Source organism: Delphinapterus leucas, chromosome 9, assembly GCF_059928025.1.
Source record: "Delphinapterus leucas isolate spDelLeu-1000000601 "Yukka" chromosome 9, BTC_Dleu_Yukka2, whole genome shotgun sequence".
NCBI lineage: Eukaryota > Metazoa > Chordata > Mammalia > Artiodactyla > Monodontidae > Delphinapterus > Delphinapterus leucas.
In genome coordinates, this window is record NC_143137.1 from 68,962,721 (window position 1) to 68,980,841 (window position 18,121).

Sequence of the window (18,121 nt, forward strand, 5' to 3'; positions counted from 1 at the left end):
TTTATCCTGGGAAATAACAACTAATAACAGTTGTTTCAGACATTTCCATTTAAGTAAATATCAGAATCATGATTTAAAGGCACGATATTCTAACCTTAAAAATTCCTAAGGCCAGAGATAATAGCAAGAAGTCACCGTACACGAGGCCAGCGCGAGTCTAACCTTAAAAACAATCCACTTACTATTCTTTATTTTTGAATGGATGGTCAAAGATAAGTGTGCTATGTAATTGCTAAATCACAATAAGCTCTAGAGAACAAGAACTGTATCATTTTACAATTTTTCTCGGTTGTCTATTGTGTATAACAAACAATTCCAAAATTTAGTGTCTTAAAATAATACCATTTTATTGCTCACAATTCTATAGGTCAGGAATTTGGGCAGTACTGAATGAAGACCGCTCAACTCTCTTTCATTTGAGGTTGACCAGGGTAGTTCAACTGGACCTGGAGATGAATCCGAGATGGACTCATTCATACATCTAGGGTCTTGGTGCTTGGCTATTGGCTGAGGTATCTCAGTTTACTTCCACATGATCTTTCTCCAACAAGATAGCCTGGCCTTCTTTATATAGTGGATGGGTTCCAAAAGAGCAAAAGTAGATTCTACCAGGCCTCTTAAGTTCTATGCCCAGAATTGGCACAGCAATACTTCTGTCTCACTATATTGGTCAAAAGAAGTCACAAGTCCAGCCCAAAGTCCAGCTCAAGAGGAGGGAAAATGGCTCCACACCTTTTGATGCGAGAAATGGCGTGTACTTATGGGGCATGGAGGAATTATTAATGGCCCATCTTTGCAGAGTCTTCTGCAGTCACCAATCACCCACTTTTGGAGATTCGCATGTCTTTGGATCAGAACATCTCAAACAATACAGATTTCATAGATTCCTGGCCAGATCAGGGCAAAGGATTCAAAGGGTCATTCCCTTGCTTTCCTGCCAAAAGAGGAAGAGACTGAAGAAATACAGCATGATTTGTACAGCCCTCTCTGCTCTTTCAGATCATTTGTTTCTACAAGTTATTCACTAGAAGTTATCAATAACTATCCAGACCCTCTTTTTTGCCATCATAAAAGCCAAAACTAGGGCTGAAATATTAGCAAAGTGAATATATACCTAAGAAATTATTTCTGTTACTGAAGCCCCTACTGTTATAGATACCTCAAGTGATAGGCCAAGAACTGATTTCCAAAAGGTGACAATCTTTTAGTCTCACTTGTAATCATACTGTTTGGACTAGCACTTTATTAGAGAGCAAAATATTGGTGATGAGGTTCTTCATTATCTGAATATTCTTTCAGCTTTTTAATTGTAATCATAAGCATTAAATTTATTTAACTTTAATCAGAGTTAAAACTATTTCACATGATAGTCTTAATTTAAAATTCAGTAAAACTAAAAATATGAGAAAATACAGTATTTGCAATAATGGAGAGGACCAACGCAACTCCTTTGAAAGTCTATGAACAATTTGGAAGGTGGCTTCTATCACCCCCAAACTGAAAATTGGAAGCTCCATGTATTAATATTTGTCATGGCCATTTATTCTATTAAAGAGCCATGTCTACAAAATGATTTGGGCTCTTTCCTCTACCTACGGCTATAGACTTGGTCAACTGGGAATTTCTGAACATTAAACCTACCACTATCTTGGAAATGGAGCCAAAGGGCCCAATATCAACTAGAGACGCACAAACTTGTTTCAACCAAATGACTACCTAGGTGTCAGTTTTTAATTAACAAACCACACCCCCAGTGGTAACACTAGTGGAGACATATTTTGCCGGATTTTGTTCATATGGACGTGGGGTCCTGCTTCAACAACCTCATTGGTGTGAATTAGGCCTCTCTTTTGAAATCATCTGTGCCACATTTGAGCAATAAATTGCTTCTTCATATCTTGGGACAGGAACTGAATTAAGAGTCCTGTCTTGTGGGCAACTGCTCTCCATTTTCAAATCCTCTGAAGAGCATAAGTAAATGTCAGGCCAGAAAACAGTGGACAAAACTACCAACAGGTGGGGAAAATCAGACAGAGTGGGGAAGGAAAGGGGACTTTGACCTTTGCCATTGCCCAGCATAGTCCAGCTTGATTCCACTGCAAGTAGAAGCAAAGAGAGCCCACGTAGTAATAAAGGCAAAGGCAGCTTTGTCCTGATACACTGGAGGTGTGGCAGGTAAAAAGCAGGTCCAGGGCTTCCCTGGTGGTGCAGTCGTTGGGAGTCCGCCTGCCGATGCAGGGGACACAGGTTCGTGCCCTTGTCCGGGAAGATCCCACATGCCGCGGAGTGGCTGGGCCCGTGAGCCATGGTCACTGGGCCTGCGCATCCTGAGCCTGTGCTCCGCATCAGGAGAGGCCACACAATGAGAGGCCCGCGTACCAAAAAAAAAAAAAAGCAGGTCCAGCTCCCTCTCAGCACATAACCTAAATTAATAGTTCTCAGCCAGGCTACACATCACAGTCATTTGTGGGTGCAGATTGCATCAGGTGCAAAAGCTGAGTCAGAATCTGAGGTGAGACCTTGGAAGTGCTTATTCTGATGAGCACCTACATTTCTAGTCACTTTACTAGATCATACACAAAGATGGAAACCTGGCCTAGTTTAACAACTTGTGATTGACCAGGGTGAACAGAGAAGTTATTGCATGATGGGGTGGATCACTGAATCAAGGAGTAGGGCCACTTTCACTCTATTACAGTACTCTGTTGCATGTCAGGCTCAGTATTACATGCATATATCAATAATTCTTTCAGGTCTCACAACTGCTTTTGTGAGACAAAGGTTATCATTGCTCCCTTTTTACTGATGTGGAACCTGAAACTAGTGACTTGCCAAGGGAAGCGATGGGCTGTGATGCCAGGTCTGTCTAAACAATACTATCCTCTGAAAGAGAGGACAGTGTTTCCAATTTGTTTTCAGTACTCTTTAGAGTAAGGTTCAGCTCTTTAATGCCCATCTTGACAAAATATTACAATAAATTATTATTCAGTGAACAGTGAGCATTATCTCCTACAGCAAAATTTCCTGGATGAAACTGAGATGAACGAAATGAAGAAGGCATTGAAAACTATAACATGCCATAGAAATTTAAATTTCTTCTTCTTTTTTTTTTTTTTTCCGGTACGTGGGCCTCTCACTGTTGTGGCCTCTCCCGTTGCGGAGCACAGGCTCCGGACGCGCAGGCCCAGCGACCATGGCTCACAGGCCCAGCCGCTCTTCGGCGTGTGGGATCTTCCCGGACCGGAACACGAACCCGTGTCCCCTGCATCGGCAGGCGGACTCTCAACCACTGCGCCACCAGGGAAGCCCCTCAAAATTTCTTCTTATCTTGAATGATGGCTCTTATATCATCATCCTATAATACAAATTAAATTTTTTCTTAAATATTCCTACTTCCTCATTTTATTACCCAACTTCAGCATATTCTATTATTTTAAATTTTTCATGTCAAAAATTTTCTGACCACACATTTTTCCATTTCAAAAATATTCTGACCACCACAATTCTTCTTGAATAGAAGAGTAATGTAAGTAAATAAATTGAAATTGAGCCCCCTATTGGTGATGAAGTATTCTCCCCAAATGGCATAGTAACTCAATTTTTGATGGTCTTTGTCGTTGAAGTTTGGAAAGCTAATGTTCTATTGTTCTGTACCTATTTTAACACTTAAGTAATGACTGAATCTTCCTGGGCCCCTACTGTCTTTATGATCTGAGCTCAGTTATTAAATTCCTCTATGTGCAAAATAGAACTAAAAGTGATACGTTGCAGTGGATGTAGTTCTGATTGTATCATTTTTATGAGAACAGTTTTATAAGAGATAAAGTACTACTCAAATGTGTATGAATACCTTGAGAGCAGACAATAGTTCATTTTTGTATTTCCAGGAGAGCAAGATGTGGTGGAAAACATTAATGATCATAAATGAGAAAAATCAAATTATCTTGCTCTATCCTTGGCAGTGTGATTTTTTTAAAAACAAGTCATTCATTTTTGCTGAGCTCAGTTTTTTCCTCTACAAATTAGGCATAATAAGATAATTATCCCGCCCTACTTCACAGAGCTGTTTTTAGAATAAAATTTATGTGAATTATATATGTGAAAGTTTGTCATGAACTCTTATGAAAATTCTAGGCTAACATTGGTGTTGATTTCTTATGGTTCTATCATCTCCTGTTAAATTGCACTTGACTAGCAGGAAAAGTTCCTCCCTGCCTTATACTTTTGTTGCATTCCCTTCTGTGCCTAACACAATGCTTTACCCATAATAAATTTTTTATTTAAAAAAAATAATAAAGGAGGCTTTTTAAGCAATGGTGACCTTCTGTTTTCAAACCTGCCCATGCTTTTGAGCAAAAAGCTGGTGGTGTTTGAGGGGTTCCAAACCAGTACCAACTTGTGTCCCCCCAAGCACTTTTTATCAGTAAAAAGGCAAAGCATGTACTGGAGAGAATGCTTGATTTATACCTGTCTAGGCAATCAACCTGCCACCCACAGAAATGTTGGAAGTTTGGCAGTTAATCAGCAAGGCAATTTTTTTGCTCTATTCTCCGTTGATGATCCTTTGAGTTTGTTCCATAATGGTGTTCCTTAGTCATTTTGTCCCATAATAAAATCTCTGTGAATAAGGACTTTGTCTGTATCTCCACAGCACCTCCAGAACAGTGCTGGAGAGCAGTGCCAGAAGAGTGCCTGGTGTATCCTGGGTGCTCAATAAATACTTGTTGGATGAATAAGCTAAATGACTCATGGAAATGAAGAATATGTATACTCAAGATTTTGAAGTATTTACCCAAACATTGATTTGATTTAATTCAGTAAAAGTTTTCCCCAATTTCCATCATTATAGAAAAGACTGAAAAAGCTAGAGTTTGTGCTGAATTCTTTTTCAGTGTTAAGCTCCCCCGATAGTCAAATTACATTGCAATTTCTCTCCTGTGCTTATGTGTATGCATATTTGTTTTAAATACATATAAATAATGGGCATCTTTTTGATTTAAACCTAGTCCTATATAGCTCCTATTTTTTCTGAGGACCATAATTTCATGTTTGAGGAGAAGCAAAAATAACCAACATGTTTGAACATAAATACATCCATTCTCAAGGAGATGTCTTTCATTGGGCTAATGACACATTTTTTTTCCCAAATATATAACCCAAGAAATTATTTTACACACAAACCAAAGAGGTTACAGAATGAATTTTTAAATTTAACCCTTCAAGATACCATTCTATTTCTTTCAGAAATAGCATCATGAATTTGAAGATTAGGAAATAATCACATTTTCAGTGCTATTTAAGTGTGCTTTCCCTAAGACTCAAAATTTAAATGCAATTTTTCTCACTCTCCTATATAGCACTTTTCTAAAGCAGTTGCATATTACCTCTACAAGGTTTATAGAGTAAGAATACTGAGGGCCCAGAGATGTATCCAGCTGCTCAATTGACCAGTTAAGTTCCTTTGTCTTTTCTCACCCTGCCCACCTCCTGGTGGGTCAATTGATGAAGAATTAATTGGCTAAAAGGCAAGGAGTGGGGGATGAGAGGCAAAGTCCTGGATAAAGAGAACTAGATAATTAAACGCTGGATAGTGAAGAGTTGACTTAAAACAGCTCTCTTCAAAGGAGACTTCAAATTGCTGTCTCCTTACCAGACTGGAGAATCCAACTTGTCAGGATGAGTTGATTCTCATGAAGATGATGTAACCTGACAGCTAGCAACATGTAGGGGTCTGGTAACCAAGCCAAGAAATTTGGTAGCACAGAGTAAGTGGAGATGAATCTTTTTCTAATCAATAAGGATTACGTTTCTTAGAGGTTGTTTAGCCTGTTACACATTAACAGCATATTTTAAACATATTCTGTGCTTTTAAAATGGTTATAATTTTAAAAATGGATTTTTTTCTGCTCACAAATTAATTACAGGAAAAAGTGATGATGAAAGTATAGTTATTGACTCATGTTCATATCCTAGAATGCCAAGGATATTTCACAGGCAGATTGGCATAATTCAACTTTCTTTGGATAGTGACTAAATTGGGCTCAAGGAGAACTTAACTTAGAGTTTGATCTATAAATATTCATTTACTATAATACAGTGGGGCTCTTTTTTAAGTGACAGTTCTATCTCATTATTAAATACATGCAGTAAATTTCCGGGATGCCTCAGAATATAGCCAAGGGAAAAAATGCTTTTGAAGATTGAAAAAAGATTCATGCACTCTCTGGATCTCAACTAACACAAATTAATTAATTAATAGGTCTAAATTATGTCTGTCCATAATGCAGCCAAAGTACCAGCTTCCCAGATGTTCTTAATGTCACCGATCCCATTATAATTCCTCAAATGCCAACAGTACCTCCTTTGGGGTAGGGGAATTATACAAGAGAACAGATGCCAGCAGGATGGAGGAGTACAACCATAGGCATGTTGGTCAGAATAATTATAGTTGTTAAAGCAAGAATATTCAAAGAGCAGTGCATAATCATGCATTACCAAAAAATCACAATGATCACCTGACCAGTGTCAACATCCTGCAACATCCTCCACTAGAAAGGGGCACCTCCCGAAGGGCAATACCCGAAGGCAAATGGCAGTACTGAATAGCCAACTGTTTTGCATATGTTGACTGTGATTGTCAAACAAAGGATCCTCTTTTTCAGGGTGCTTTCTCCATTGGAGATACTTGGTTAATATTTGCTACACTCTCTTCATTTCTTTCATTGCACCTTTTGCCATTTATCTATTTTCTTGTTTGCTTATTTGTCTCCCATTCTAAACTGTAAACTACCCATGGTCATTTTTCTTAGGGAGGGAGATAACTTTTTATCAAACTATAATATTCATGCAGTAAAGTACATATATCCTTAGTGTAGAGGTCAACGAATTTTCACAAATTAAACACAACTGTATAGCAAGTATCCAAATTAAGAAGCAGAAGACCAGGGGCTTCCCTGGTGACTCAGTGGTTGAGAGTCCGCCTGCCGATGCAGCGGATGCGGGTTCATGCCCCGGTCCGGGAGGATCCCACATGCCATGGAGCGGCTGGGCCCGTGAACCATGGCCGCTGAGCCTGCGCGTCCGGAGCCTGTGCTCCGCAACGGGAGAGGCCACAGCAATGAGAGGCCCGCATACCGCAAAAAAAAAAAAAAAAAAAAAAAAAAAAAAGAAGCAGAAGACCAGCAGCACCCCAGAAGACTCCTGGTACTATCTTCTAGGTTGTTATACTCCAAAGGTAAACATTTCCTGACTCTTAAAAACTGTGCTTTCTTTTGCCTGTTCTTGGACTTTATTCCAAATAATGCTGCTCTAAGTATATGTTCACAAAAAGTATATATCTCTGGTAAATATATGTACATATCTTTGTGGTATATATACATAGTAGTATAATTTTGGGGTCATAGGGTATGCATATGTTCAGTTTCAGTAGACATGGCAGACAGTTTTCCAAAGCATTTAAACCAGTTTCCACTTTTACCATCAGTGTGTGAGTGAGGAATCATATCTAGTTTGTTCACCATTTTATCTCCTGCACGTGTCACAGCACTTAGCACCAAGTAAGTACTCAAGAAGTCTTGGCTGAATAAATTAAATTGATATATGTTAGAAACGTCTAAATGACTATTAGCATTTCATCAATCTTTTCAAATTTATAAGAAACCGAAACAAGTTTCTGGCCCACTTCACAATTTTGCTAAGAGCCATCCCTAGGTAATCGGTCCCTGAAATAAACACCTCTTCACTGAATGCTGTTTTCTAGGACAGATGGCTGACTCAATGGAATAAACAGTATCAATCTGACAACATAATGAGTTTAGATATGTTAGCAGAAGACATTTTAGTGTCAACTTTCCCAGCTGCTCTTTACACAGTTAAGGACACAGAGGCCTAAAGAAATCAAATTAGGTGCCCTTAGGGTAAGAAAGGATTCATAAGTGGACATATTCTTTGTTTTCTTCTTTAAAACTTTGTAGTGAATGATTATTTTATTTGTATACAATAATGTGTTTTGCCAAGAACAGACTAGGATTTTTATTTCATTGGTAAAACTCATGTTTTTACTGTGACCATCCCTTAAAACACTTTTTTCTTTTCATTACTTAAACAGAACAAATTACCTTTGTCATTATGCAAAATTGCTTAGATTTTGTCTTTGGGATGAGATTTACTCTATTTTTTGCATGGTGTGATCACAATCAGTCCTGAGGTTCAGTGGTTTTTTTAGGATGTACTTTTTATTTGTTCATGTGTTTTTACCAAATGCATCTAACAAATAAAACCATGTGGAAGAATAATAAAGCTTTAAGTCTTTCATCTAAAGAATAAGTACTTTATTGTGAATACAATGAAAATGGAGAGAAATTCAACATTTAATATGTTTCTACACAATAATTACAAATACTCTGAGGAGGCTGAATCACTGCAGTGTTCCAAGGTCTGGGACATAGACTGGATTTGGATGAAGATACATGTACTAGATTCTACTAATGGCTTCAAACCTTTACCCCTTCTTGAGTATCAACACCCTTTGATGTGTTACTTCACAGTTCTAATAAAGAGGTGGAGTATACTGCCCCACTCTTTGACTTTAAATTAGTTATGTGACTTTTTTTGGAAAATGGAATGTTAGGGGACATGAGTGACAAAGGCTTGAAAAGTACCAATGCATTTAGGCTTTTTCTCTTGAGCCTCTCCTATGATAATGAGATACCCTAGCTAGTAGGCCAATTCCTGCAGGAAGCTGAGAGTAATGTAGAACAAAACCCATCTGCCCTAGCTGAGCCTAGATTGGTTGACTGCAGTTGACCTCCAGATACATAAATGAGTCCAGCTGAAATCAACAGGCTCATCCAAACCCTATCTAGATCAACTGACCCCCACCCAGAAAACCCTTAGATGTGTGATCTAAATAAGTGCCTTCTTATTATTGTATGTCATTGAAATTTTGTGGTGGTTGTAATGCAGTGGTATTGAAGGCATAGTTAAGGATTACAGGTATCATCAGATAAGCACGGGTGGATAATGACCATGTTTACCAGAGGATGGTAAAAGGAACAGGTGCCACAGCAAGGGCAACTTGTCCATAGCCAAGAGGCGAATTCAAGTTACAGGTAAGAGAGTCTTTTTTTTTAATAAATGTATTTATTTTATTTGTTTATCTTTGGCTATGTTGGGTCTTCGTTGCTGCGTGTGGGCTTTCTCTAGTTGTGGCGAGTAGGGGCTACTCTTTGTTGAGGTGCTCAGCCTTCTCGCTGCGGTGGCTTCTCTTGTTGTGGAGCACAGGCTCTAGATGCGCGGGCTTCAGTAGTTGTGGCACACGGGCTTAGGTGTTCTGCGGCAGGTGGGATCTTTCCAGACCAAGGATCGAACCAGTGTCCCCTGCATTGGCAGGCAGATTCTTAACTACTGCGCCACCAGGGAAGCCCGGTAGAGAAAGTCTTAAAAGAAGGACTGCTGTTCTGCAAATAAAGAGCTTAGAAGTTACACTCTGTCCTAACAACAAGTGAAAAGCTAAACAAACTGAAAAATCAACAACTCTTCTTACACCTATCAGAGAAATGAGGTCAAAGGACAAACCACTGGCCCCAAAGTAACTTTTATAATGTCTTATAGTTCAGGTGTGGGCTTGGGAATCCACCTTTGGAATTGTCTCTACCCACTGAATGTTATTACAAACACATATTATGTGCCATGTTTTGTCTTTCCAGAAATATGCTAGATCTTGTATAAGAGTAAACTATTACTCACCGTAGGCTATTGCTAAGGCTTATTAAACTTCAAGTCTCATCTGTAGTGGGAAAAGACAACTTTTTCAAGAAATAACAAATTGTAGGAGGTAAGGCTAAAACAAAGTGCTGTCAGCTCTCTCAAGTTTCATCAAGTTAAAAGAATATGTCAATATTAACACCTTTTTGGATATGGCTTGAAAACAATTTTTACTATGAACATCCTTAAAAGGAGCTTAGGACCAGCGAGAAGAAATAAAACAATCATTACAGCCTGACTCAACAAACCCTATTTTGACATAAAAAACCGTATCAAAGAGAGCATGCATCAATTAGATTTGCACAAAAACCTAATTTGTTTCATCCACATTCTTGAGATCTTTCTATTTTATTAGACAACGATTCTTAGTTTTAAGGGCAGAGCGTATACACCAACTAGTCATCTCTCTGAGCTTCAAAAACTGGTTGGCATGCTGATTTCACCTCCCTCAAGGACTGAATTACAGAATCGAGAAATATAGTAAAAAACTGAGAGTGAGACATTGAGTTGAAATAATGAGCCTGGAAAAAAAGTCAGAAAAAAATAAGAATCATTAGGGAAAACACCATCTACATGAAATAGACTATAAATCCCTGAGGAATGCCAAATCCACTCTTTGTATGGAAACGCCTCTTCCAGCCAACCTCAGCAATACTTTTTGTTTTTCTATTAATTACTTTACAACTGTCTATTAGCACTCATCTGCTACAACAGGACCCTAAGCAGCCAGGAATCAGGGATTGTGTGAGACCCACCATCAGGAGGATGGTGGAGCGGCAACCATGCCTCTTCGCCATGGCTTGGGAAGAGTAAGAGGCAGCACTCTGGCCATCTTGATATCTAAGGGTCTCAACAGCCTCTGCCTGTCTCATAGCAATGGTCAATCCCAACTCCCTCACCCACAAAGAAATTCTCTGGTTTGGAAAAACAAGATGAATTCCTCATTAAGAGGGTACCAAGCTATTATACAAGAGTTATACAGATGGTACAAAACATGGTTTACCTCTCCAAGAAATTTTACTCTAATTGAAGAAAAAAATGATGTACACAAAACTAGAGCAATTAAGTGGTCAATTAGGTTTCAGATTATAAAGGCAATAGATTAGATCAGCATTCAGCAATAGTATCTATTTTCATTCCAAAAGAGTTTGATTGTTAATCCAAGGTTTATGTGCTGCTGTTGTAATAGAAACAGCTGACTAATCAGAGCCGCTTTAACGTGTATGTGACAGTAGTTTCACCTGTGAAAAGCAAGCAAAAAAACAGGGGGAGAGGGCTTCCCTAGTGGCGCAGTGGTTGAGAATCTGCCTGCTAATGCAGGGGACACAGGTTCGAGCCCTGGTCTGGGAGGATCCCACATGCCACAGAGCAAGTAGGCCCGTGAGCCACAACTACTGAGCCTGCGCATCTGTAGCCTGTGCTCTGCAACAAGAGAGGCCGCGATAGTGAGAGGCCCACGCACTGCAATGAAAAGTGGCCCCTGCTTGCCACAACTAGAGAAAGCCCTCGCACAGAAACGAAGACCCAACACAGCCAAAAATAAATAAACAAATGTGGGGTTTAAAAAAAAAAGGGAGAAAAAGGGGATTAATAGCTAACTATTTCAAAATTACCAAATCATACCTCGTTTCTAGCATAAAATAGTAAAACAAAGTTTTTTTCATCTATAGAAATGAAAGTTGTAATGTTTCTAGTGAAACTTCCTTTTCTAATATTAAAAAAATACACAAATGGAGAGTTAATATTCATATTAAATGCAGGCATTAATTAGGAATTTAATGTTTCTAAAGGATATAAAACAAATTTGCCAAGCATACTAAGGGTACCCTGATATAAGAAAGTTTCTTCACTATTTTTATGCCAGTAAATTATGTTGAAAGAATCTTTAGCAACAAAACCTCTATTTATAATTCTTCTAAATATCTTCTTGTGAGGCCAAGGATAAAATATACTTCCAGATACAGCAGGCATGTTTACCTGGAATTTTGCCATTGCCTTTTAGAATGGTGTTAAATATTTTATTTCCGTTTATGTTACTGTCTTCTGGCTTTCCCCTCATTAAACCCTCTTGACATATACAAGAAGATATATATGACAAAGAAATTAGTAAATAAGGGAACAATTAACAAGTTGTGATCTCAAAGGAGACTATAATTTGTAATACACAATTATTGATAACAGAACATTTTAAAGGGTAGTAATATAGGATTGAGAAATGTGTAAGAAATACTTAGAGGTATACTTTAAATAAACAGTATAAAATTTGCTCAAGTTTTCCAAAATTATATGGCATTTATTATTTTCAGAGAATACAGTCAAGTTTACTTGCTCTTGTTTTTCTTTTTTTGCATTATTATTATTTAAGCTTTAATGATCCATTGGACTACAGGAAGAAAATCTGTTTTCAGTTTTATCTCATTTTATTCATTTCTGTTTTTAAATGTGTTGCATAATGCACACAATACATTAATATGATTATATATATATTTATAATTTATAAGTAAATAAATGTGTTTTGGAGAAAAGTGCCCCAAATTCTATTTTTCTTGTGGAAACATGTTCCAAAATTTAGAGGATGACTTACTTCTAAGCCATCAGTTAACATAAACTATAAAAAGAAAAAACAGAAGAAAACAGTAGCCTGAACATTTAGGAGTAGATTGACATATTGTATTGGAATTATGAAAAAGCAGGAATGAAGTAAAAGAAAAACTGCTCTGTTCCTTTTGTTGAAGAAATGAATGAGAGGGTGAGCCCTGAAGTGACATATTGGTAAAGTAAGCAAATGCAATAGCAGTCAAGACTGAGCATAGGGGCAAAAGGAGGATAAATGTGTGAAAATGTTTCCTACATCAGTTTTTGTGTCACTCAAATATATGAAATGAATGGGAAATGACAACATAGCCAAGGAAAGCAAACCTGGGGTGATTCAAATGGGAATGGATAAAGGCATTGACATAGTAAAAGAGAGAGAGAGAGAAAGAGAGAGAAACTCCCTCTTTGAAAACTACCAAAATGCCAAAGCTATTTATTTTTATTTAAAATTAACTAAGATCTGTCCAGAATATCTTCCAAAGATGTGTCTGCCCTCCACCTTGCATTCCCCTACCTTGCTAACACTTGCTTCTTTCCTCTGCTTCTCTCTGACCCACTCATGGTCTACTTTCTTGACCAAGGGCTTGGAGAAGATGAAGTCCTTACCCAAACCTATATTCTCCTCTGCTCAAATAGCTGGTCTCAGCTTAAGAAATATAATAACAACAACAGTAATATCAGTAACAACTAATATTATGAGCCCATACTTTCAGGAATTCTTCTAAGGTAGAGATAATTACCCTATATTACAGATGAGGAAATTGAGGCATATAATGCTCAAAGTAGTCCGTTAGTAAGGGCAAGGTCAGGATTCAAACCCATGTACTTTTGGCTCCAATATCTATCCTCTTGACTACGCTTCAATACTATCTAACAATATACCAAATAAGTTAATTTTGAATGGATTCCCCATATAATTTTTTCTTTGTATTCTCATTTCTAGGACCTCAACATTCTAAAACCTTTATTTAGATCAAGTAATATTACTATTAGTGGATTAAGCCCAACGTCCAGCTGTTCAAGTATAAGAGAGTGGAATAAGAGGAAAGGGGAACTATTCCAGTTACAGATGTTATTTCTATGCATTCAGACACAGGTGAAAAAGAAATTGCAAAGTTGGCAGTGCTTCTTATCCTTTGTACATCTAAAGGCTGTGCTCGGCAGTGTAACAACTAAGCAAAGCCTGGCACAGCTGTTCATTCTTTCTCATCGCCTTTTATCTATGCAGTGCTTTCCCGTTAATGTGAGTCCTTGAAATTCTGAAAGCCAAGTGCTTCATTTCCCATCATTCCACACCTAAGCCAAGTTTCTAAATTGGCTTTGATGTGTATTTAAAATGGCTTGGCATCCTACGGTCATCATTCCCTGGATCAGTCCCACTCTGTGAAACTGTGATATGCTTATCACTGTCCCAAGTGAAGAGACCAGCTGCATATGGAACCATGATGATGTCCTTCTGCAACTTTGGGTTGTTCGTGGATTACAGTGATGACTGCTGGGGAGTACAATGTGAATGGGTAAGAGTTACATGTTTTGAGATCAGGTAGGAGTATGTAGCGATCTTCCTTTTAATCCATAGACCTTCAGCCTTAGGGTTTTAGTTCTGAAGTTTTATTTTCAAATAGGGCAGCCAAGCTTAAACACTGCCATATTCAAATGCTTCCTTTTCTGAGGTTGAGGAATAAGCTTAACATAGGACATATATTTATATTCTAGATAATGCCTTTTGGTGAAAATTATCATATTTGGTGAGTAGTTCTTAGTTAATGTGTAATGGATTTATGGAATAGATAGTTTCTTTTTCCAACTAATGTACTATTTCAAAGTTTGAATGGCTTTCATGAAAAAAACCAAAATAGAAACTGATCTGTAGTTAATCATTCACCTATGACTGCATGTTCTAATGACATGGTTGTTATTAGAAACACATAACAACAATAATAGCAAAAATAAACACCCAGTTCCTATCCCTCACTCTATCCATAGAATGTAAATAGTGAAAACTTCTCAAAGGTATAGGAATCTATAGTAAACACGCCCCTGCTTTTCATGTGCTACATGAGATATTGCTCAAAAAAATGTTATCTCGGTTTTTGTGTTTTAAATAGGTTTTGGCTTTAAATAGGCTGACTTGTTTCTTGAGGTACATTATATCTAACCTTAAGGTAGGCCATCAAAAGCTCTCAGAATTTCTCCCAAATGTCTCTTTTAGATTCTTATCTCAAGCATGAAAGAGGAAGATTAATGCTAGAAGAGACCTTGGATCTTAATCCTTACAACTTAATTTCTACATTTTAGAAATGAAAAAAAAAAAAAGAGAGAGAGAGATTCTATAATAATTCAGTGCCTACTAAATGCACTACACTGTTCCAGTTTTCCAGTTGTAAAGAAAAGGCTGCCCAAGAGATTGTGCGAGGCAGATATGTTTGACTTTCCATATCCATCCTCTACTCTTCATGCTGCCCTCTGCCCCAAGGCTGACCTGTACGGATTACGTTCACCAGCTCTCAAGCCCATGACCTCTGAGGGGGTCAGCTAGTGGGGAGCCCTGGCAGAAGATTAATCAGAAGGATGGGGGGGAAAGTAGAGTGACAAGGGTATTATTCCCCTGGATCCCTGGCTTTGCAGTTTCCTCTGACTGACTGCTCAGCTTGACAATAGCCCACTGCTCCTCTCCATGTGTCCCCTCACCTTCCAGGCTCCAATAGCCTCATCCTTCCCTCCTTTCTCAGGGCCTGGTCTTGTGACAGCTTTGCTGTTGCTGGCCTGGGCTCCTGCACTAGGCCCTGTACTTTCCCTATTCCCCCCCAGACTTTTATTATTAGTCCCCTTGTAAATAAATCCTCCTTAACTTATTCTGAGTATGTTGTCTGTTTCCTTTTGGGATGCTAACTAATACAGAGATGCCAACTCAGATCTCAGGAAGTTTACACTTCAGCTGAATTTCCCAAGGCCATTCAGAAGTGGCATATTGGGGATTAGAATTAAATTCTCCTAACTCTAAACTGAGATATCATTTAAGTGCCCCATATGGCCCATAGACCAGCTTAAACGGACACAACAAAAGGGCCAGTATGCATATTTTTTCAAATACAAGATTTTTAAAATCTACTGCTCACGTTTATAAATTAGGAAAATTCATATAAAATATTTAGATTTTTAGTGGAGTTTTATTACTCTATATGGGAGCAGATTTGAAAGTGCCATTTTTTTTTTTTTTTTTCTGCTACGCGGGCCTCTCACTGCTGTGGCCTCTCCCGTTGCGGAGCACAGGCTCCGGACGCGCAGGCTCAGCGGCCATGTCTCACGGGCCCAGCCTCTCCGCGGCATGTGGGATCTTCCCGGACCGGGACACGAACCCGTGTCCCCTGCATCATGCAGGCGGACTCTCAACCGCTGCGCCACCAGGGAAGCGCGAAACTGCCATTTTTTACGCAGGGCTTTTTTCTATAGTCCCTTTTCCCTTTCCCTTGCTTTATTCCCAACCTACTGGTCCACGTGAGGTTGCAAACATTATCTTGATGTGTTTTCTCTTCCAGAGATGTTTGTATTTGAGAGGAATCAAAAATGTTAACATTAAAAGGTGAATGAGTATCAGTAGTTGTGGAAGAGCCAGAAAGAGGATTTGTTTATGTGTTTGTTTTGTTTGCTATTTTTACCACGGAAGAGAGCAGCAGACCTTCTGATAGCATGGAAATTATACAACGTTTGAAGGTTCCTGTTTTGGGCAGCAGCCCTGAGAGACTGTGGCTTTTCAGAACTCATTCCAGAGCTATGCTACGGTGTTGATTGTGTGTCCTTACAAGCCTCTTCTCCCTGTCATCAGCATTTCCAGCTCTTTATTTCAGCTCAGAATAGAGCTGCTCTGGTACTGTGGTCATCTTCCCCTTGAACATGCTTATCATTACTACAGGTCATAAAAGAGATAATAAAACACAATAGAAAATTCTCATAACCCAGGATGTCCAGGAACCACACCTGTTTTAGTTTAATAATATTACTGAATCATAAATGCGTTAACTCCAAAAGAACACAATGATTAAAAAAAAGGTGGGGGGAGCTTGTTCCAGCTCCAACATCTGCTGAAGGCGTTCTCTTGGATTTCTTTCCTCATTTTATGAATTAAGGAATGAGGATAAAATATACATTTACACAAATACAATTCAAGCCGTTAAAAACATTATTACCCTCAAATGTATGTTAATGACTGAAAACCAACTTAAGTTATGCAATATCAGCATGATTTGCACGATACAGCAGTCATCTGGTGTAATCAACAGAATTCTTCACGTTTTTGGAGATTGCTTTGCTGGGACCTTACCGTATACTGCCAGGCAGATCATCCTATCATTACAGGCCCTCTTCCAGAGCAAAGTGACTACAATGGCATTATTTCAAAAGTATACATTTTTTAAAATATCCATATAAATATTGGATATAAGCCATATTTAGTGTCCTAGATGCACAAATCTCTACATGTTTATTTTTGCCAAAGTCATCTATAGCTCTTTGCTTTACTCATGCTATCATCAGCAATAAATGGCTTCACCTAATATACAGAAACTATCCAGAAACTGGAAATTATATGTGGGAAATGCCCAGTAACAGGCTATAGTCTCAGCCCTCCTGCAGTTGGGTCTCCAATTTCATCTTATATAGCCTGCCTTAATGAGGTAGTGGTAAAGCTGGAAAATGTCAGTTCCATAACAAGTTTGACCAAAATCTTATTCTGAAATTTCATAATTGAGTGACCTGGAAACATCATCAAAACTGGAGAATAGTACTAGTGGAATCCGCCTTTTTGGGTGTCCGTGTGATTGAAAATATAGCCATACTGTTTGGGATAACAGAAAGTGAATATTTTAGGCTGGAAGACACTTTAGACATTATCTAGTTAAACTCCCTTATTTTACGGATAAAGTAATTGAGCCTTAGGGAGCTTAAGACACAAGTGTGATTTCGCCCAACCAGTTAGTAGCAGCACAGTCTAAACCATAAAACAGGTCTTCTGTTTCCAAGTTCACATGTCTTGCAATCACTTGTATAGAAATTGCTACATAAAAAAATTCAAACAGAATTTTTTTGTTTATTATGTGTTTAAAATGTCCAACTATGTCATAGATTAAATGTAAAATGTTTCTTAATTAGTATACAAAGTGGACAAAATCAACTCTTTGGAAAGAGTGTCAACAAACAGGCAAAATGACAACTCGTTTTTTTGCGGTACGCGGGCCTCTCACTGCTGTGGCCTCTCCCGTTGCGGAGCACAGGCTCCAGAAGTGCAGGCTCACCGGCCATGGCTCACGGGCCTAGCCGCTCCGCGGCATGTGGGATCTTCCTGGACTAGGGGCACGAACCCGCGTCCCCTGCATCGGCAGGCGGACTCTCAACCACTGCGCCACCAGGGAAGCCCATAACTCTTCATTACATTACTAAATGCATTTGACAATTTTTGTCTTTGGCTTGCAATAAGAAAATTTGTGGCAAGACAGAGTTGTTGTTGTTTAACTCTCTAAGCTTGAAGAAGTAAAACAAATGAACAAAAAACATAAAGAAAATATTTTTTAATGTATAGACCACATATGAAAAGTAAGAGGAAACAAGGCAAAAAAATATAGAGAGAGCTCTAGTTAGTAAAAACTGCCAACTATTCAACATAAAGTACAGTGCTAGTTAAAGATGGGAAAGGGTTGTTAAAAAAGGCCTGGCTACTGGACTACTGGGTTCAGTGTTTTAGGCTGTCTTTGAATGCCAAATTTAG